At 39.3% G+C, this 22,744-nt stretch overlaps 1 non-coding gene and 1 pseudogene across 1 annotated transcript; both read left to right on the top strand.

Moving 5' to 3' along the window:
• The first annotated feature begins 352 nt into the window (after window positions 1-352).
• Window positions 353-481, top strand: LOC122686369. Its single transcript, XR_006338737.1, has one exon. It is a non-coding gene; the product is annotated as a small nucleolar RNA SNORA11 (small nucleolar RNA).
• A 10,684-nt stretch (window positions 482-11,165) lies between these two features.
• On the top strand, window positions 11,166-14,911 carry LOC122685756 (annotated as a pseudogene).
• Window positions 14,912-22,744: the final 7,833 nt, after the last annotated feature.

Genomic DNA, 22,744 nt, shown 5'->3' with positions numbered 1-22,744 from the left:
TTGAAAGTGGATGACTTGGGAAAGCAAAAAAGTAGAGCAAAGAAATGCTGCTTTTATTTATATGTCTTCTAGAGCTACTTGCTGTTTTAAACTTTTCACAGTAGTTACAAAATACAGATTCACATTTAACATATGTCTGCATATAAAAAGTACCTACTAATTTTAGGAAATCCATAAAAGTAAAAGAACATAAAAATAATCTATAGCTTTGATACCCCCATCAGAGATGATTATTTTTAGCATTTTATTATGGATTGCCTCGGGTTTTTTTCCTTTGGTTACTGTCTTTCACAAATTTTAATTGTTCTGTATAAGGAATTTTCATTCAGTTAATATTATATTAATACTATGCTGGGTGTGCTCAGAGCAAGGCCCTGAAGAAATGGCTTGTCTGATAACAACATACCAGACAGGAATCTGTATTCATTGTACCAAAGGGCACAAAAGGTGTGGCCTTCCTACAAACATCCATCATGTGTCCCCCCACCCCTTCACGTGGCTGCTGGGCAAGACAGTGGGACAGGGCTCGGTATTGGAAGAAAATCTGCAGTATTTGGTTGGGGTCGTTGTCACCTAGAGCCTGTCTGGTCCATGTGTGGGTGGGCCATAAGTGGTCTAAGAAAGGCTTTGAATCTCTCTTTTCAAGGAGAAAGAACAAAAAAGAAAAATAGATTCCAACTATGGCATTCTGGAAAATGCAAAACTATGGAGACAATAAAAAGATCAGTGATGGCCAGGAGTTTGCAGGGAGATGAACACAGAAAGCACAGGAGTTATTTCTATTAGCAGTGAAAATACTTTGAATAGCATTATAATAAGGGATATACATCATTATGGTGGTTTGGTTTAGTGGTGGTTTAGTTGCTAAGTCGTGTCTGACTCTTGCGACCCTGTGGGCTGTAGCCCGCCAGGCTCCTCTGTCCATGGGATTTTCCTGGCAAGAATACTGGAGTAGTTTTGTCCAAATCCATAGAAGCTGCAGCACTACTCACTTGATTAAAGTAAACCCTAAGATGAACTGGGGACCTTGGTGATTATGGTGTGTCGGTGTAGTTCATCCTTGGTTTTGTTTTGTTTTGTTTTTCATTTATTTTTATTAGTTGGAGGCTAATTACTTTACAATATTGTAGTGGTTTTTGCCATACATTGACATGAATCAGCCATGGATTTACATGTGTTCCCCATCCTGAACCCCCCTCCCACCTCCCTCCCCATCCCATCCCTCTGGGTCTTCCCAGTGCACCAGCCCAGAGCACTTGTCTCATGCATCCAACCTGGACTGGCGATCTGTTTCACACTTGATAATATACATGTTTCAATGCTATTCTCTCAGATCATGCCACCCTCGCCTTCTCCCACAGAGTCCAAAAGTCTGTTCTATACATCTGTGTCTCTTTTTCTGTCCTGCATATAGAGTTATCATTACCGTCTCTTTAAATTCCATATATATACGTTAGTATACTGTATTGGTGTTAAGGTACCACTCTGTTGATAATGGCCATGCATGTGAGGGGAGGGGGTCTATGGGGAATTTCTGTAGCTTTCTGTCAATGTGTTGTAAACCTAAAACATTTTTTTTTAAAGGTCTCAAAAAAAATTAACTCTCAGGGTAAATGTTTTGGTAAAACTTTTGTTTCACCTTTATATATGTGTATATGTTTGTTAGACTGTGATATAAAATGTATTTTTAAGAATAAAAAGCTTGCAGGCCACTGTAGTTAAATTATACTGGCAAATAAAAATACAAACTAACCTCAAGACATTATAAGCATTTTATGACATTTTTACTTTATTTTGTTGATAAAATATTTTACCAACAAAATAATCTTATTATAACTTTTATAATGTTTAACAATTCTCTTCTTTTTGTATTTTTACAGAAATCTCCATTCTTCTCTATTATAAATAATACTGCAACACATATCTATGAACATAAAATATTATTCTACATAGTTTTAATGTGCAGATACCCACTGAGTCTCATCCCTAAATCATCAATTTACAGGGACTTTCACACCTGAAATCATTTTGACAAAATTCCCCAATAAAGCAATCTGCAGGCACTGTAGGCTCATTCTGATGAGACGCTCCCTATGTAAATGATTTTCCAGTTCTTTGGTTTTAGGAGTTTTGCCATCTCCCCCCTGGAACTTTTCACTTTCCAGGAGAACTTCAGGTTTTCCCCATTGAGCACTAAAACAAATAAGTCATTCAATTTTTCTGCTGCATTTGCTTCTTCCGTCATTGAATTCATTTCAATCTCTCTCCAGGGGCTTATAATCTTCCTTCCTTGTCTTCTTGATTCACATATATTTAGGAAACTCTCCATTTTTCTTCTCCAAACATGCATCCTTTTTGCAGGTCTTATGATTTATTTGATTATATGTGCCTTTGCCCTACATTTGTAATGTTGATTTAGATTTCTTATCCTTATGCCTTTATATTTTGGACAACCTTATGTTTTTCCTATTCAACATTTTTGACTAACACTTATTAAAGATACCAATGATGTTTCACTCCCCATGAGTTAAGAACCACCATACATTGCATCCCCACTGGATGCCAGGAATCTATCCATTGTGTCAACCACAATACCTCATTTTTCTTTACTACAACTTGTAAATTATGGATTAGTGGAATTTCACTTTTACTTGAAAGAAAACAAACACCAGTTGTAAGACAACTGGACCCATGAGAGCTTCCCATTCCACTCCCTGGAAAATAGAAACAGGAGAACGAACAATTGGTCTTGTCTGTTGATTTATTTTAAACAACTATATTGAGTCAATCCAAAGAAATGACAGTATAGTTGACATTTTCTTTTCTGTTATTATTGTCACTGTTTAGTCGCTAAGTCATGTCTGACTGTTTGTGACCCCATGGACTGTAGCCCGCCAGGCTCTTCCATCTATTGAGTTTCCCAGGCAAGAACACTGGAGAGGGTTGCCCTTTCCTCCTCCAGGGAATCTTCCCCACCCAGGGATTGAAACTGTGCTCCTACATTGGCAGGCGGGCTCTTTACCACTGAGCCTCCTGGGAAGCTCATTTTCCTTTCTACTCTCTGCTTAAATGATTACTTTTTTCAACTGATCTTCACATTGCCTTTATTAGATCTTGGTAAGGGCTAATGAGCAACACTTTGAAAATCAAATGCTGGCTGCTTGACTCTAAATACCTAGCATTCAAAATGTATGGTGGAACTTGGGGAAAAAATATTAATAGATTGTGTAAGTCTATCTCCACTATTGAGGGAAACTATTTAAAAAGCAATATCTAGCTAAACACTATTGTTTTTGTACAGAATAACTCATTTATACCTAAAATTTCCATTTGCTACTTCTATTATTTTAAATTATTTCATGTATTCCATTGTTTGATATCAACAAGTGTGTAAAGACTTGAATGAGTAAGCTTCCTGATGTGTTCATCTAATGCAAGATTTCTCATACCAATGGTAATTCCTTCAATTTCTTCTCCTTCACTGATGAGAAGAAACAGTTCAGAGCAGGATGTCCCAGAGATTTCTTCCAACAGCAACACTTTGTACTCTTTCTTTTCTTCATATGGGACTTAATCCTGGCCTTTGTCTTGTTTGATCTACATCATCTGTAGAAACCCTGCCTCAAATGGATTATCGTTAAATCCTTCAATCTCATTGCCTGTATTCATGAGTTAAGCAGTTTTCAGGCTTACACTATACATGCCCAAACCATAATGTTTCCTTTTCATTCCTGCTTTTTTCTAGAACCTGTATGTTTGTGTCTATGTCATGGGTTTTTGTTTCCCTTTTCATTTTCTTGCTCTGGGCTGTATTTTGTGGCATCACACCTTGAACTTATTTTTCTGCACTTCCTTATGTTCACAGTCTGTATCTATCTGCTCTCTGACAGCAACCCTTCTTTCCAGGCTTTTGGCATCAAAATATGCCTTGTTCTCCCCACCCTGGCCATTGTCTCAACTACAGGCATACCCTTTGACTGTGTGGATCACCACAAACTGTGGGAAATTCTTAAAGACATGGGAATACCAGACCACCTGACCTGCCTCTTGAGAAATCTGTTTGCAGTTCAGGAAGCAACAGTTAGAACTGGACATGGAACAATAGGCTGGTTCCAAATAGGAAAAGGAGTATGTCAAGGCTGCATATTGTCATCCTGCTTGTTTAACTTACACGCAGAGTACATCATGAGAAACGCGGGGCTGGAAGAAGCACAAGCTGGAATCAAGATTGCCGGGAGAAATATCAATAACCTCAGATATGCAGATGACACCACCCTTATGGCAAGAAGTGAAGAGGAACTAAAGAGCCTCTTGATGAAAGTGAAAGAGGAAAGTGAAAAAGTTGGCTTAAAGCTCAACATTCAGAAAACTAAGATCATGGCATCTGGTCCCATCACTTCATGGCAAATAGATGGAGAAACAGTGACAGACTTTTTTTTTGGGGGGGGGGGGGCTCCAAAATCACTGCAGATGGTGACTGCAGCCATGAAATTAAAAGATGCTGACTCCTTGGAAGAAAAGGTATGACTAACCTAGATAGCATATTAAAAAGCAGAGGCATTACTTTGCCAACAAAGGTCCGTCCAGTCAAGGTTATTGCTTTTCCAGTAGTTATATATATGAGAGTTGGGCTATAAAGAAAGTGGAGCATCAAAGAATTGATGCCTTTGAACTGCGGTGCTGGAGAAGATTCTTGAGAGTCTCTTGGCCAGCAAGGAGATCCAACCAGTCCATCCTAAAGGAAATTGGTCCTGAATATTCATTGGAAGGACTGATGCTGAAACTGAAACACCAATACTTTGGCCATCTGAAGTGAAGAACTTACTCTTTGGAAAAGACTCTGATGCTGGGAAAGATTGAAGGAGGGAGGAAAAGGGGATGACAGAGGATGAGATGCCTGGATGGCATCACTGACTCAATGGACATGAGTCTAAGTAAACTCCGGGAGTTGGTGATGAACAGGGTGGCTTGGCATACTGCAGTCCATGGGGTCACAAAGAGTCGGACATGACTGAGTGACTGAACTGAACTGAGGATCTCAGTAACAATGTGATTCTGATTCCAATTCTAATAACCAGTATGGATTTTTCCCCACACCAGCAATTCCCTGCCTGAGTGTCCAGCACCTGACTCAATTCTGATGGAGACAGCATCAGACCCCATAAGTAAGGACTCAGTCCTAAAAGACTGCCCCCACTTCTGACGCCAGTCTCAAATCCACGTTGTCACCAGTGTTTCTGACCAATCTGCTATAGGTCAGAGCTTCCAATGACCTTCTCCTTGGGCTCGATTACTTTGCTAGAGTGGCCCAGAAAATTCAGAGGAAGATTTTACTTACTAGACTACCAGTTTATTATAATAAGATATAACACAGAAATAGCCAGATGGAAGAGATGTACAGGGCTGGTTACAGGGAAAGGACACAAAGCTCCCATGCCCTCTCTGAGCCCCCCACTCCTTGACTCCCTCCGTGTTCACCAGCCTAGAAGCTCAAACAGCCTGGTCCTTCTGGATTTCACAGAGGCTTCATTAAATAGGTATGGTTGATCACAGCATCAGCCATCGGTCCCCCATTCAACCTCCAGCCCCTCTCCCCTCCCTGCAGGAGGTTGGTTCCCTCCCTCCTCAGGTGCTTCCAAAAGCCACCTCATTAACATAATGAAAGACACCTGTATCACTCTCATCACTTAGGAAATTGCAAGGTTGGTAGGTGTTCTATGCCAGAAATAGGGCCAAAGACCAAATATGCATTTCTTATGATGAAGACAATATTACACAACCTCATCTGTTTCTTCCAGCTGGGAATAGTTCAGATTTTCTTTTTTTAGGTGACTGTCTAACTTGATATGTTGAACACACTCTTGCATATACAACTAAAAAGTCCAAGCTCAATTTCATCACATTATATGAGCACCAAAATTATACATGTTCTCAGTCCATGCCTGCCAGTTTTGCTAAATGTCACACACAGCACTTGCATGAGGTCTGGTTGTCTGAGAAGACCTCAGCTGTGTGGAGGTGAGGGGTGAGGGAGCAGCAGGGGCTGGGCAGAGCCTCAAACCAGAGTCCTGTGAAGGGAAGGGGAAGGAGAGAGAATTAGGTGAGAAGCATCTCAGACTACAAGCTCCATCTAGAGAACATTTGCCCAGACCATCGGGGATATGGTCACCCATTAGAGGACCGTGCATCACCAGGACAGGGTGGCACTAGACCCTCTACTGTGCTCAGGTGACAGCCAGCCACACCCTGCGAGAATGGTGGCCTGGGTGACCACAGCTGGGCTGGCAGCCCACAGCACTCTCTGCTGCAGATGATGTCAGTGGGGACATGACAAGATTCTCACCACCACCACTGCCACGATTTCCTGGCACATCACTAGACATTAGTCTCTGCCTTGACTCTGGCTTCTTGGCATCCTCACTGCAGTTCTCTTTGTTCCCGCCTCTCAGAGCAACCTGGGGCATGTCTCAGGCTGCAGTCAATCTTTGGGTGACTGGCACACTGTCCTAGGATGAGAGGGCACGGCGGGGAGGGCAGCACACGGGAGACCGGCCACTTCCTGCAGTTTATCGTTACATCCTAGGCGTGGCACTGGCTTTTCTCTGAGTTCTCCCAACGCAGAAGAAAGCAGTATGTAACATACAATAGATGTTTGCTACGCATGTGTTAATTTACGTGAGAGAATTACAACACGGTAACTTACAACCTACAGTACACATGCTGCTCTCAGCTCAAAGGATCTAGCAGGTCCTCTACATGAGTGAAAATGTCAACTGCAAACAAAGAGAGTTTTTGTTTCTTCTTTCCCAATCCATCTTCTAATATTTCCTTGTTCTTGTCATCACTTTAGCTAGAACTTTCAATACTACGTTAAAAATAAATGGTGAGAGGGAACACCCATGCTTTGTTTCAGACCTACGTGAGAAAGTGTCAAGTGCCTCCATACTTTCACATCACTGTCTTCCCCTGCAATCTGCAGCCTGTCCCTCTGTTAAAGGACCAGCTCAACCCAATCAGTGCCCTAAAGGAGAACTGATCCTCAGAATCAGGTCTCAACAACTGAGAACAAAGAGTGGTCTCTGCCTTAGGCTCTGGATATGCTAATTATGGGACCATAGGTAATGGAAACTTAGCACCCCCCCAAGGCATTCAGGACATGTGCACTCTTACCTAGTAGCCCCAAAAGCACAGTAACATCAGAATGTAATATTCCAACATCAGTACAACCCACAATTTCTTGGTTATTGACCTACATAGAATGTTGTCCAGGTCATTCCTAGAACAAACAGGCAGAATCTCAATATAAGTACAATCCCTTTACTTCTGGACACCGCTTCACGGCTCCTGCCATGGAGTCTTCCTACAAGAAGAACCTAGCAAGAACCTCTACAGAGAAAAGTACAGTCTAAATCCACATGAAGAAAGACACACTCCTCTCTCATGAGCAGAGCCTGTGGAGATGGAGTCCTGTCTCAAAAATACCTGACTCTGTAGAATCCCCAGTGTTACATTTCCCTTCCTAGTCAGAAACCTCTTCATTAAAGCTAATAATTACTTCAAAATGCCCCCCAAAGAACCATAAGATGTTACCTGGCATCGATAAAGGATCTTTCTCAATAGTTACTATAAACAGTGAAACAGAAAGTCCAATGGGGATATTTAAGTCTTTATCTCAGAGACTGAAAGCATTTATAGCTTTAAAGTGACATGTTTTCCCAGCCAACTACCAGTTCTATAGAAATTCACAAAAAGTCTGAACTTTTTACATATAAAATTACACATATAAATCCAACATCTTTAAAGTACCAAATATACCATTTTTTGGTCTGTAAACCATGTGAACTATGTATGAAATCTCCTCACCTTTATGATATCACCTCTTAAGTCTTCCAGGAATGTGCAAAGTAGTCTTTGTAGAAGAATCTCAAAGCAATTCAACCCCAAATCTAATTATTCTACTTCTAAAGGAGTTATTTACACTTAATAACTTCAGGTATTAGGAAAGCCCTGCTCTTATTTAGCCATGGATGTTTCCCACTGGGCTTACTGGAAACTCATGTTTCCTGCATTGGCAGGCAGATTCTTTGCCACTCAGCCTCCTGGGAAGCCTTCTCTTCTTCCTTTCAATCACTTCTCATGTTATATTATGTGGTATATTTTAAAGAGTATTTTTATTGGTTAGCAAAAAAACTTTAGATTTTTCCATTATCTACTACATTTAGAGCCTTAGGGACATCCTTAAGCCTGATTTTCACATCTTTAATACAGAGCTATGAAGAGACAAGTATCCACTTCTGTTCATTTAATTATGAAGTTTAATAGAGATTATGCTTCTAAATCACACAGCACATAATATCACTTGGCACATAATATTAGTTATTGTTATTGCCTTGTGAACTTTCATCTGCATGATACTCAGTTCTTATCTTTATTAAAATAAAGTATTTAATTTTGAGCAAATTAGCAGGTGATTTGACAGGCACTATTTTCCTTTTGTTATTGCTTTCCTGCCAAGAAGCTTCTGATTTCCTGGCTGCAGTCACTGCCCGCAGTGATTTTGGAGCCCAAGAAGAGGAAATCTGTCACTGCTTCCACCTTTTCCCCTTCTATTTGCCATGCACTAATGGGGGCAGATGCCATCATCTTAGTTTTTTTACTATTTAGTCTTAAGTCAGCTTTTTAACTCTCCTGTGAAAGAGAGTGGTGACAAATGTTAAAATGACAAACCTACACAAGTGTGCTGAAAACCAGAGACATTACTCTGCCAACAAATGTCCGAATAGTCAAGGCTATGGTCTTCCTGGTGGTCATGTACAGTTGTGAAAGCTGGACAGTAAAGAAGGCAGTAAAGAAGGCAGAATGCCAAAGAATTGATGCATTCAAGCTGTGGTGCTGGAGAAGACTCCAGAAAGTTCCTTAGACAGCAAAAATATCAAACCAGTCAATCTTAAGGGAAATCAACCCTGAATATTCACTGGAAGGACTGAGGCTTAAGCTGCATGATTTTGGCCATCTGATATGGAAAAGTCCCTGATTCTGGGAAAGATTGAGGGCAGAAGGAGAAGAGGGCTTCAGAAGATGAGATGGTTGGACGGAATCATGGATGCAATGAACATGAACTTGGGCAAACTCTGGGAGATGGTGAGGGACAGGGAGGCATGGCGTGCTGCAGTCTGAGGTCATAAAGAGTTGGACATGATTGAGCAACTGAACAACAACAACAATTTTCCTTTTAACATCAGTGAAATACACATGCATTGTCAACAACTGTACATCATGTCCAAGCTCAGGTCAGCATTTTTTCTCCAGAGAGGGTACTTAGGTCCTTTCTTTAAATAACAATTATTGCTAACTATATACCAGTGATTAATTAATAAGTCAATGTAGAAGGCGAGAAACACAATCACCAGGGGGTAAAGACTCAACCTGTGACCACTGATGCTCATCAGGCAGAAAGGTGTACAGACATGTAAACCAACAGTTTTAAGGGTCATGCATGTTATATATGTGATAAGAGCTATAAAGGAAAGATGTAAAATGTGTTACCAAAAGAGAGTTAATTACCAAACAGTTTTCTCAGGAAGACGTCCTACTGAAGAGGCATTCCATAGGAATTCTAACTATTCATCCATCCATCCATCCATCCATCCATCCATCTATTCATTTACTCACTAAATCTTTATTCAATGGTTTCTGTTTCCCAGGAACTGTTCTTTTTCTAGTCAGGGTTGCAAACAATACAGTGATAAAGATATGATCCTTGTCCTGAGAGAGAACACTATCTAATAGAAGAGAAAATCACATTAACCATTTCAACCATGGTGGTTAAAGTCAAGAAGTCTAGGATGTTAAGAGAACATATGATTTGGTTCTAAAAGACTTCATTGTAATTAAAGTAGGATTACTAGAGTTAGCAAATAAAAATACAAGATGCCCATTTATATTTGACTTTCAGATAAACAACAAATACTTTGTAGTATAAATCTGTCCCATAAACTATTCGGGACACACTTATACAAGTTATTTGCTATTTGCTGCTGCTGCTGTTAGTCGCTAAGTTGTCTGACTCTTCGCAACCCCATGGACTGTAGTCCATCAGGCTCCTCTGTCCATGGGATTTCCCAGGCAGGAAAAAATACTGGAGTGGGTTGTCATTTCCTTCTCCTGGTATTTGCCATTTACATGAGGTTAACATTTAAGTGGGCCTGTTTGTACCTGACAACTCTAAATCTGACGAGTGAACTGAACACACGTGTTCCTACAAGCAGGACATGTGGAGAAAACTGGGAGACTATGTGAAACCAAGGAAATGGTTTCTAAAAGGGCTGGAGGGACTCATCACATTGTGAGTCAGGCTAATGCAGATAAGCCCAGAAAGGTCAAGGAAATATTATAAACTCTCTCCAGGAGATGGAATTCTATCCCTTAGAGCAAGCAGCAGCTATTTAAGGAAAATAAGCAGGGCACTGACAGAATCAATTTCCAGCTTCCAAACATCTGGCTGCAGTGGGAAGAATGGATTCCAGGGAGTCATTCTGGAGACAAAGAGGGGCCAATTTAGAAAAGAGTACAAATCAGGGCGCTTCAATCAGAGGAAACAGTATGAATGAAACCTTAAGACAAAGATGTGAAAGTCATGGTACTCCAGAGAACAGTGAACAGCCTGGACTGCAAGGGGCAGAGCAGAAGGAGATGAAACTGCAAAGTGAGGTTAAGGACAGTTTTGTTTTTTTTTTAAGGAAGCTTTAATGGTAAAGTCTTAGACTTAATCCCTAGAAAGTGGTTGGGAGATTTTAAAGGGATTATCCTTATTATCCTATTTCTCTCTTTGAGAAATTGGACAGGTTAGCCTGACTTCTCAGAAAATGCCAGATGTAATAATGTCAGTGCTGATTCTCTGTGAAGCTGATAATAAGATCAAGTTAGGGAAGAAATCATTAAAGTACACTCCTTCTAATCAAATACCTTAATTTTAAAAAATATGGTTTTAAACTCATCTTCTAACTAGATCTATAAAACTTAAAGTAACAAGATGAGACAAAGAAATCTAAGGAAAGGGTTATGCTAGCATTTGTCCTTGTAAACATTTTCCTCTTCGAGCCCACTTCCCCAGCTCTAGCATCATCACCATGGCTGTTACCGCCATCCTCATCATGATGACCTAGATGCACACGGTGCTTTCTGTGTGCCGGCCAGCAACACCCACAGCAACCTTACGAGGTTGGGGCTGTCTTTATCCCCATGGTATCAATAAGGAGTTTGGAGGCACAGAAAAACCCATACATTGTCAAGGGCACAAACAGCTAGAAAGTGTCAGGCTGGCTCCTAAGGTAGGACATGTCCTGCCACACTGAAATGTTCCAGATATACGGGTCTTACTGTCTTCAATCTACTAACACTTAAATAATGAAAAGAATGCTCCAAAAAAGAATTGCTAAAGTGAAATATAAAATGGGCACCGGAGAAAAAACATAAAATGAGGAAGAGAAATATTCTCAAGGCCCATCAGTATTATCAACTTGGATTGACTGTTAAAGTCAAATTTTTAGATTCTCCATAGCCAGGCTGCTATGCAAGAGACGTTAGTAAAAGCAATATCTGTTTCATCTATCATATGTTCCATCTATTATATACACACCTTGTCAACATTTCACAAGAAAGAAACAAGTACGTCTAGGTCTGTGAATCCATTAGTACCCCAAGAGTAGGTCTGTATTTAAGAGGTAGATCTGGAACCAACGTGACCAAAGTGATGCACATATTAGAATTCCAGCCACAGACAATCACTGCTACTACTCCTTATCTCAACATTATAATCAATAGAGTAAGCCCCTGACTTAAACTGGTAGATAAAATTCAAATGCATCTTTATTAATGTAGTCAGAGTCATCATAAAAGAAATACTCTGGCTAACATTTAAGCAAAGGTAGGAGTGAAAGTGTTAGTCTCTTAGTCCTGTCTGACTCTTTGTGACCCCATGAACTGTAGCCCACCAGGCTTCTCTGTCCATGCGATTCTTCAGGCAAGAATACTGGAATGGTTTGTCATGTCTTTCTCCAGGGGATCTTCCCGACCAAGGGATCAAACCTAGGTCTCCAGCATGGCAGGCAGAGTCTTTACTGTTTGAGCTACATGGGAAGCCCAACAGTGGAAGTGAGGGAGGTAGCTTGAAAATGTGCTAAAATTGACTGAATGTAAAGGTTCAGAGGGCTGTGGAAATAGAATTGAGAGATTGGGAATGACATATATCTGCTATTGGCACTATGCATAAAATAGATAACTAAAGAAAACCTACTATGTAGCACAAGGAACTCTACTCAATGCTCTGTGGTGATCTGAATAAGAAGGAAATACAAAAAAGAAGGAATATATGTATATACACACATATGGCTGATTCACTTCTCTGTGCAGTTAAAACTAAACATTGTAAAGCAACTACACTCCATTAATTTTTTTTTTAAAGAAATAGAAGAGAATACTCAACAGCCTCTTAAAATGGAGGTCTAGAAAGTTGATTTCCAACATAAAATTAGAACCAAAAGCTTTACACTTACTAGGAAAGTAAAACAGAAATAAAAGTGCTTTGCTTCTAGTAAACTTGACAAAGACCTGGGATCAGATCTTTATACTGATTTGTGGAAGGAGAAGCGCATGAGGACTCTTTCCTGAAAATTTATAGAAAAAGGATCCATCATGGGAATTTTGTAGCCTAATTTATTGTATGAGAAAAAAATGTAAGCCTGACAATTTAGCTTAAAATTCAACATGTTACACTTCAGAGGTACTTGAAATTAAGCCTAAGGAAAATCCCCTCTGGAAGGACATATGTTGGCTCAAGCCTAAAAGTTCTGAAAATATATTTATACTTGAAGAGTCAAAAATTAAAAAACACAAATGAAACTCATACATAAACAGATAAGAAAATATAAATACAAAAAGAGCCTTAAAACATTGATTCTGTAATAAAATAATGTACTTCTAAAAGTATGTGATATTGTTCAAGAAATAAAAAGGCCTTAAAACACAGGTAAAACAAATTTTGCAAGAAGGACAAATTGCACATCCAGAAACTGAATCTAGTAACTGAGATTAAAAGATTGGTAGGTGAGTTTAGATGTAACTAATGGAATAATTATTAAATTCATGATGGTCACAGATCAGGGACATAGACCTACTGCAAGACGGAGATTTAAGAGTAGGTTTATAGAACGCTTCCCCTCCCAGCTCCTACTGGCATCTGCATCTATGGGAGTCCAGTATAAAATCAGTGACTCACAGCTGAAAGGGCTGGAGGACACAGACTCAAATTAAGGAGGACCACAGACACAGGAATATGAATAGAAGAATATGAATCTCTGTCCCCATAGACACAGTAAACATCAGACACAACCCTACCTCCTAGCCAGGTTAACAAAAAACCTCACACTAAAAGCCTTTTTCCCAGTTGCTCTTACCCATTACATCATTTCCAGCATTCTACAAAAAATTATGTGGCTAGATAAAATTTATGTGAAGTTTTGAGGCTAGATAAAAGTTATGTGAAGACACAAACCTAACATCAGAATCAGACTCAACTATGACACAGATGCTGGAATTAGGAGACAGGAAATTGAATAACTATAACAACTATAATAACAACCACTTATGGGTTCCAGTGGAAAAAAGGACAGTATGCAAGAATACATGGGTAGTGTAAGCAGAGAGATGTAAATTTTAAGAAAAATCAAAAGGGAGTTCTAGAAGTCAACGCCACTATAACAGAATTCAATGGTTTTGATAAGCCTATCAGTAGACTGAACACAGCCAAAGAAAGAATCAATGATTTTGAAGGTATGTCAATAGAAACTTCTCAAATTACAATGCAATGATAAAAAAGAATATAGGGGGAAAGAGCATCTAAGAACTGAGGGAAAATTTCAAAGTGTGTAGCACACAAATAACTGAAATACTACAAGGAGGAAAAAAAATGGAGTGAAAGAGTATTTGAAAGCATAAAGGCAGATAATTTTACACAGTTAATGACAAATACCAAATCACCAATCTGGGAAGCTAAGAGAACTCCAAGCAGAGTAAATATCAAAAATATATACTTGAGAAGTTCAAATGTTAACTACAGAAAGTTAAGACAAGATCTTGAAAGAAGGCAGAGGAAAATAAAAAATACTGAACCTACAGAGGAATATCGATAAAGAAGTTGTAAGTAAGACTTCTCATCAGAAACCAGGGAAGGAAGACAGAAGGGTTGAGAGAAAGAAAAACACACTAGCCTATAGTTCTCTATTCACTGAAACTGTCCTACAAATTGAGGGGGAAATAGGCTCACAGAAAGCAAAGAACTGTCCAAATTCATTGCTGACCAATGTATCCTTTGAGGAATTGTAAAAGAAAATCATTAGGGAGAAGAAAAATAATACTGGTCAGAAACTAGTACACATATAAAGAAAGGATGAGTGTCAGATAAAAAACAAACGAAAGTTGAATGAAGCTTTTATTTTTCTTAATCTTAATTGATCTAAAAGATAGCTGCTTTGTGAGAGAGTAGAATATTTGGCTTGTGAGTGGGAGCCTCTCACTCGCTCACGGAGGAAAACTGATTTTAAAAAGGGTGATGTGGAGAAGGGCAAGAAGACTTCTGTTCAGAAGTGTGTCCAGTACCATACTGTGGAAAAGGGAGGTAAGCACAAACACTGGGCCATGGTCTGCTTGGGTGAAAGACAGGTCAGGGTGCTGGATTCTCTTACATAGATGATAACAAGGACAAAAGCATCATCAGGGAGAGGAGATGCTGATGGAGTACTTGGAGAATCCCAAGAAGTACATCTCTGGCACAAAAACGATCATTGCTGGCATTAAGAAGAAGGAAGAAAGGGGAGACTTCATAACTTATCTCACAAAAGCTACTAATGAGTAATAGTTGACCACTGCCTTATTTATTATGAAACAGAAGTGTCTCATGATGCTTTATGTGTACCAAATGTCAATTGATCTCATACACTAGAATTCAGATCATGAATGGCTGATGGAATATTTCTGTTAGACTGTCCTGATTTAAATATTGGTTTGTGGCTAAATGAATATGGTCAGCTTTTTAAAGTTTGATAGTAATTCTGGTTTAACAAGTACTATCACTGTTTTCCCCTTCTAGAGAAATGATTGAACTTGAATAAGGAATTTTAAACTTTTCAGGGAGATGGTGAATGCCTTCTCAAACCCTATAGGAGACTAGTTTTATATTTAGATTTATATAACTGGTTAAATTAATATATTTATGTATATATTTATATTAAAAGGTCCCTTCACTATCTCAAAGAACAGAGGAGGGTTCACGTGTGTTTCAAGTTGTGTTCATTAGCCTGTTAAGGCAAAGGTTGAAGATACTCTGACAATGTCCATTTATCTTTTTGGTCTTAACTATGCCAATTTAACTAAAATTCTCTTATCTAAAATATTACCTTTTACTTACTGAAAGCCATTTTAGTGTGATTTATGTATAGAATAAATAAAGAGTATTTAGCACCTCACATTTTACAGATGATCTTTGAGATGCTTTTAAACTTCACTGTGACAAGTTATGTTAGCAAACTTTGCTGTGCATTCTTCACAAAATCAGACTAAGTTATAATTCAGGATTGTCTTTTAAATGGTAAATCAGAAACACAACTGTAGAACTGCTTGTACATGTGTGATTGGCAATGGTGTTTTTGCAAATTCATTAGAAGGCTTAAAGTAGAGGGGCTATATCAATAGCACAGATATGTAAATCATCTGATCATAAGGGTTAAGAATTAAAAAACAAAGTCACAGAAAAAAAAAGATAGCTGCTTTTTAAAGTAATAATAGTAACCATAAGTGATTACAGCTATTGGATAAGTGATATTAATGACAGCACTATCATAAAAGATAGGAGGGAGGAAATGGAAAAACTTTGCTATAAGATACCTGCAAACCTCAGTATTAGTTACTTGATGATTGATTCAGAATAGTTGTAATTTTATACTACAAACTCCAGGATGACCACTAAAATAGTTTTAAAAGATAATATAACTGCTATGCTAACACAGGAGATAAAATGGAATCATATACAGTGCTCAATTAAAACCCAAGAAACAGGACAGAAGAAAGATGAAAATAGAAAAAAACTTGTTGTGCAACATAAAGAAAACTGCTACAAACATGGTAGATATTATTCCAATGATATAAACAATTTAAGTGTGAATGGTATAAATACATGAAATAAAAGTAAAAGATTATGAAAGGTAATTAAAAAAACAAAAACCAGCTATATCTTCTCTATAATAAACCCACTTTAAATATAAAAACTCAGATTTAAAATAAAGATATGGAAAAAGATATACCATGCTAACAGTAACCACAAGAAAGTAAGGGTAGCTGTATTAATTTCAGACTGAGCAGACTATACAGAACAAGAACATTATCAGGGATAAAGAGGGTCATTATATAATGATAATGGGATGAGTTATCCAGAGAGACAAATCAACCCTTAAATATAAATTGACTCTACATACATAGTCAAAGTATTAGTTGCTTTATCATATTCAACTCTTTGAGACCCCATGGACTGTAACCCTTCAGACGTCTCTGTCCATGGAGTTCTCCAGGCAAGAATACTGGAGTCAGCCTCCTTGCCTTCCTCCAGCGGATCTTCCCAACCCAGGGATTGATCTCAGGTCTCCTGCACTGCCGGAGGATTCTTTACTTTCTGAGCCATCAGGGAAGCCCCACCACCACCACACCCACTCACCCTTAGCTAACAGAGCATCAGAAACAGGGCCACTAAAATCATCATCCCACAGCAGGCAGAGACATCCTGGAGCTAGTTTGTTGAAAGTGCAGGTACTCCAGATACTGGAAAAAAGTGGCTTTATTTTCCCCCTATTGTTCCTACAAGCCTGCTCTGGGTCACTGGATCTTCTTCCTCTGTCACTTTAGACAGCAGAAAGAGTCAGTCATCACTATGTCCATCCACATGAAATAACTAAGGCTCTGGAATTTAAGGTGTTTCTCCTCTTCCAGCCCTGAGAACAGGACTGTGCTGGGAACAGGACCCCTGTGGCCTTCCTCCCTGCTGGCTGTGCAGTGTCCGGCTTCTTCACAGTTGGAATGGACAAAAGGGCAAGTAAGGGAACAGAAGAGCTCTCTCTCTTGACTGACACTGAGTATAGCTTGGTTTCTACATGTATGTTTTCACATGTCCATTCACAGTCCACATTTCTACGGCTGTAAAAAGGACTTGCAGCTGATTGTGGTGGTGTTGTTCAGTCACACAGTTGTATCCAACTCTTTGTGACTCCATGGACGGCAGCACACCAGGCTTCCCTGCCTTTCACCATCTCCCAGAGCTTGCTCAAACTCATGTCCATTGGGTTGGTGATGCCATCCAACCATCTCATCCTCTGTCATCCCCTTTGCCTCCTGCCTTCAATCTTTCCAAGCACCATGATCTTTTCAAATGAGTTAGCTCTTCGCATCAGGTGGCCAAAGTATTGGAGCTTCAGCATCAGTCCCTCCAATGTATATTCAGGACTGATTTCCTTTAGGATTGACTGGTTGGATCTCCTTGCTGTCCAAGGGACTCTCAAGAGTCTTCTCCAACACCATAGTTCAAAAGCATCAATTCCTCAGCACTTAACCTTCTTTATGGTCCAGCTCTCACATGTACATGACTACTGGAAAACCACAGCTTTGACTAGACAAACCCTTGTCAGCTAAGGTCCAGATGCCATGATCTGGGACCACGTGCCACGATCTTAGTTTTTTTAAGGCTGAGTTTTAGTGTCAGTTAATTGTGGATGTGATGGTTAATTGTATGAGTCAACTTGACTTGGTCAAAGTATCTAGATGTTTGGTCAAACAACAGTCTGGATGTTCCTGTGAGTGTATTTTTTAGATGAGATCAACATTTAAGTCAGTGGACTTTGAGTAATGCAGATCACCCTCTATGCTGTGGATGGGCCTCATCCAGTCAGTTGAAGGCCTTGATATTTAAAAGATGGACATTCCCTGAGGAAGAGAGAATTCTGCCTCCAAATTGTGTTTAGATTTGAGCTGCAGCATCAACTCTTCCTGCCAGCCCACCACACACACTCACCCTATTCATTCTTCTTCTCCAGAGAATGCAGACTAACACAGTGGGGTTTGTTGAGACAGGCCCTTTATGAAGACCACCCCTTCCAGTTCCCTAGCACAGCTATACACTCTGCAGGATCATATGAACCTGCTTTCCCAATCCCCGCTTTCAGCAGTCCTTGTCTGGACATCACCCCAGCTAGAGCATCTCTTACAAGATGCTCTCAGCCTACCCATCCGAGTGCATTTAGTCTTGGCCTACCCATCTGACATCACCTTTGCTAACAATTTTGAACTTCATTCTCTAAATAATAGGCAGAGTCTTTAAAGAGATTCATGGTTGTTTGTTTCTTTGGGAAAATGAATCTGGAAAGATGTACTTGAGTTGAAAGCCATTGGTGGCAGGGAGAATATAGCTGACACTCAAGCAAGTGAGTTTGGATTCAGGAGTTGTTATTGAAATAGATTCTCCAAGTGCATTTGACTGCTCAGTCTCCAGCGGACTCTCCTCACCCAGCCCCCAGCCCACCCCAGGTTGGGTTACTAGGAAAGCACACATGGACTTGTTACCCCTACACATAGCTTACATACCACTGGTCCAGGGGCTCCAGCCAAGGTCTCACCCTTTGTCTTCCTCAGCCCTGTGTCCCCCAGGCTGTGGGGGACAAATATGAGAGGATCAGAAAGACCCCTCTCAAGGGAAGACGTGACAGATCTCATATCACAGTGAACAGCCCACCCGCATCACCTTTCCAGTGCTACTTCTGCATCCTTCTGGTACTGTCTGGAGACTGACATCAGCTACTATCAGCTACACCCCTCATCCCTTGTCTGAGAACACCCTCTGCAAATCCTCCTCAGGCTGGCTACCCCTCCCAGTGTGGGGTACTTACAGTCAGTCTTCAGCAAAAACAAGGACAGAACATTACCATTTTAATATCTGCATTTACATAAAGCAATTATGATCATGTTAGTCCCCTGTTTTGAATCTTTTAATAGCTCCCTATTGGCACTGGTGTGAAGTCTCATTTCTTAGCTCAACTTACCAGGCTCCTCACTGCCCTCACACCTGGGCTCTAAGCATTGGTTTCTTTTAAGTCCCTGAATTGATCTTTGCTCTTCTCTCCCCTGTCAGATCTCAAACATGCTGTTTGAGATCCCACTATTGCCTCCACCATACCAGATAAGTCCTCCTTGTCCATCAGGTCAAGGATTGATTATTATCTCTGACTGTTCACCTGGCCTCCCCACAAATACCAACTTAGACACCTCTACTAAGTGTACCCAAAACACCTTTCTCTACAGTAGTTAGTAACTGTGTGTTTAACCATGTGTCACCTCAATTACCAAGCGTGCAGCAGTAAGGGCAGCCTCGTGTGTCCAGCTAGTGGCTGTGCACCCAGAGCCTAGCAGTGACTAGTGACGCACAGTGCCCAACAAATATTGATTAACTTTTGGCTTTATCTTGATAGTCATTATTAGGAAAAATTAAATTACATCGGAATTCAGTCACGTGAAAAAGGAAACAAGATTCTGTCTGTTGTCAAACTTGGCATTTGAGTGGATTGCAAAGGTACAGCTAGAAAGCTATTAAAAGATCCCTGGCACTTCAGTTACAAATGCAGAAACAGGATTTCAAATAAACAGGGACTCCAAAGATTGTTTGGGCTTCCCAGGTAACACTAGTGGTAAAGACCCTGCCTGCCAACACTGGAGACAGAAGAGACGCAGGTTAAATCAATTCCTGGGTTGGGGAAATCCCCTGGAGGAGAAAATGGCAAACCACTCCAATATTCTTGCCTGGAGAATCCCCATGGACAGAGGAGCCTGGTGGGCTACAGTCCATGGGGTTGCACAAGAGTCAGACACAACTGAGTGACTGAGCAACCACGCACACCAGAGATTATTTTAAACATCATTGACATTTCAAAGAGTAAGTTATAAGAAACTTTCTTTGGGGGACCTGAGGATACAATTCTTGTATCTTGCAGAGGTAAAGCATTGAAATACTTTTCAAAACAAGACCTTGAGCCAAAGGTCAACATTTAATCATTTCTTTACTTAATATTTTATATCTTTTAAGGGTCTTAAAATTTCAATGATAGAAATTACTCTCTGCATCTTCAACTAGCGTGAACTGGGAATTAAATAAGAATGCCTATTTTTAGTCTAGTTAAAGATGATAGAAGATATGTGTCAATTCCCAGGATTCTGTAATTTAAATGGTAACTGAGTTGATATCTCACTCTAAAATAGTGACTTAAAGAAAACCACATTGCTTCATTAAAATTAAAATCTTGTCAAAACACTTTCAACTATTTCCCCTCATTTATTTGATTTGTCCTTCTATCATGAAGTCAAATTAGATTAGAGTTTACTAAGTCTTCACAAACCACATTGGTCAATATCTTGGCTATTTGTGAGAATTTTATGCAGTAGTTAATGATTTGTTTCAATCATCAAAAGAAAGTTAAACTGTCACTCCTGTAGTACCCAAGATGCTGTGTTTAAAAGGTAAACATGCCTATGACCTGAAATACACTCAAGGTAACAAGTACTTTGTACCTGTCTGAGAATAACTGATGCCTTTTTTCTCTGTTCTAATCTTACTTGTGTAATCATCCAGGCCATATCACTTCCACTGATCTTCAGTAACAACTGATTCTGCTTCTGTAGACTGAAGTTAAAGAAAATGGAAATAGTTAACTCTACATCATGTTAGACCCATTAATTCTGCTTTAGTAGCAAACTTTCTATTCTTAGCTAGTCAATGGACAGATTTTGTCATAATAGTGCTTTATTCACAAAACACTTAAATATATATGTTTAATTTTCTTTTTGTTGCTCTTATTAGACACATATTTCTAGACAGAGCCAAAATAAGCATATACCCAAGATTAATAGAAAATATATCTATAGTTTAAATAAAGAGAAAACATACTAAGCTACTAAAAAAATACAAACTTGGAAAAAATTCTAATCATCACAAAATGAAAGTGTTAGTCAGTCAGTCATGATCGACTCTTTGTGACCCCACGGACTGCAGCCCACCAGGCTTCTCTGTCCATGGGATTTTCCAGGCAAGAATACTGCAGTGGGTTGCCATTTCCTTCTCCAGGGGATATTCCTGACCCAAGGCTCAAACCCAGATCTCCCTCATTACAGATTCTTACCATCTGAGCCACCAGAGAAATCCTCTTATCATAATATCCACATCTTAAATTATCTTTCATTGCCAAACACTGCACTTAACTAAAACACTTAAAATTTAGTAATAGAATGATTTCTTAATTAGCTTTATTTTTTATTTGTAATTAATAATCTTAATATTAAGAACAAAGACAAAGATTTGTAATAAAAACATAGGAAACAATGCTGCAGTTACTTTTTACAGTTTGTGATAGCATCACAGACAAAAGAATCAAGTCCTGTTTAGTGACTCAAATAATTGGTCCAATGCATTGCCTTTGGAAATGTCCAAACTGAGTCGTTTCTCTCTTTGCTGGTTAATTGTTAAACCCATCGGCATTTCAGGGTAAACCTAATCAGCTTCCAATTTATTGTCACTAAATTCATTGGAAAGTTGTTTCTAAAATGTTAGTTCATGACAAATGAGCTTTTTGAACCATTTTAAAATACTTTCAGGACCTTGTATTTAGAGACCAAAAAAAAAAAGTCAAGCTTCTCTCAATGTCACTGGACTGAAATCCCACCGAGGAGAGTTCTCACTTTACAATTCTAAAAGTCAGAATAGATTTTCAACTTGAAAAAGCACATCTTCTACTGCTATTCTCCAGTGTGGTCCAATCTTCTCTCCCTTTCCACGGATTTGATATTTAGGAAATTGAACTCTGACTTCAATTTAAAGGGTAACTGAGCACTTCTCTTTGGTTATCTTTTTCACCATTAACCTGGTAAGATGATACCTGATGAGAATAACTCTTTTTAACTCTTTGATCAGATTCATCTTTTTTAGACTTGTGCATTTTATATTTGCAATTGTGTTTATATTAACACTCACAAAACATGTTAATTATCTGAAATTAAATATTTTCAACTGTTCTTATATCAATAGTAATAAAATCATGATGACAACAAAAATAATCCCCTAGGAAATCCTCACAGTATATGTTAAGGACATTATAACATTATCTAATTAACATTCTCTACAATTCTTTGAATTAGGTATCACCAGTCCTATTTTAAAAGACAGAAAACTAAAGTTCTGAGAATTTAAGATATTTGACCAATCTTGCATAGCTGAAAAATTCAAGATGGCAAGGCCAGGTCTATCTGAATGCAAAACTTGTACTTTTACAGACACACACACACAAACTACAATTTGTGAACATCTTAGATGAAACTGTAATCGTGTCCGACTCTTTGCGACCCTGTGGACTGTAACCTACCAGGCTCCTCCGTCCACGGGATTCTCCAGGCAAGAATTCTGGAGTGGGTTACCATTTCCTTCTCCAGGGGATCTTCCCGACCCAGGGATCGAACCCACGTCTCCCACATTGGAGGCAGACGCTTTAACCTCTGAGCCACCAGGGAAGCCCACCTGTATTTAAGTAGATTTAGTTTAAAACTACTGATTTTCAGTTTCTATGCTGGGACAGATCAATTTTTGGTTTTTTAATCTCTAGGAAAAGGAGCA

Source organism: Cervus elaphus, chromosome 29 (assembly GCF_910594005.1).
Source record: "Cervus elaphus chromosome 29, mCerEla1.1, whole genome shotgun sequence".
In the NCBI taxonomy this organism is placed as follows: domain Eukaryota; kingdom Metazoa; phylum Chordata; class Mammalia; order Artiodactyla; family Cervidae; genus Cervus; species Cervus elaphus.
The sequence above is the reverse complement of the archived record's forward strand: the minus strand, read 5'-3'. Positions and strand labels throughout refer to the sequence as shown.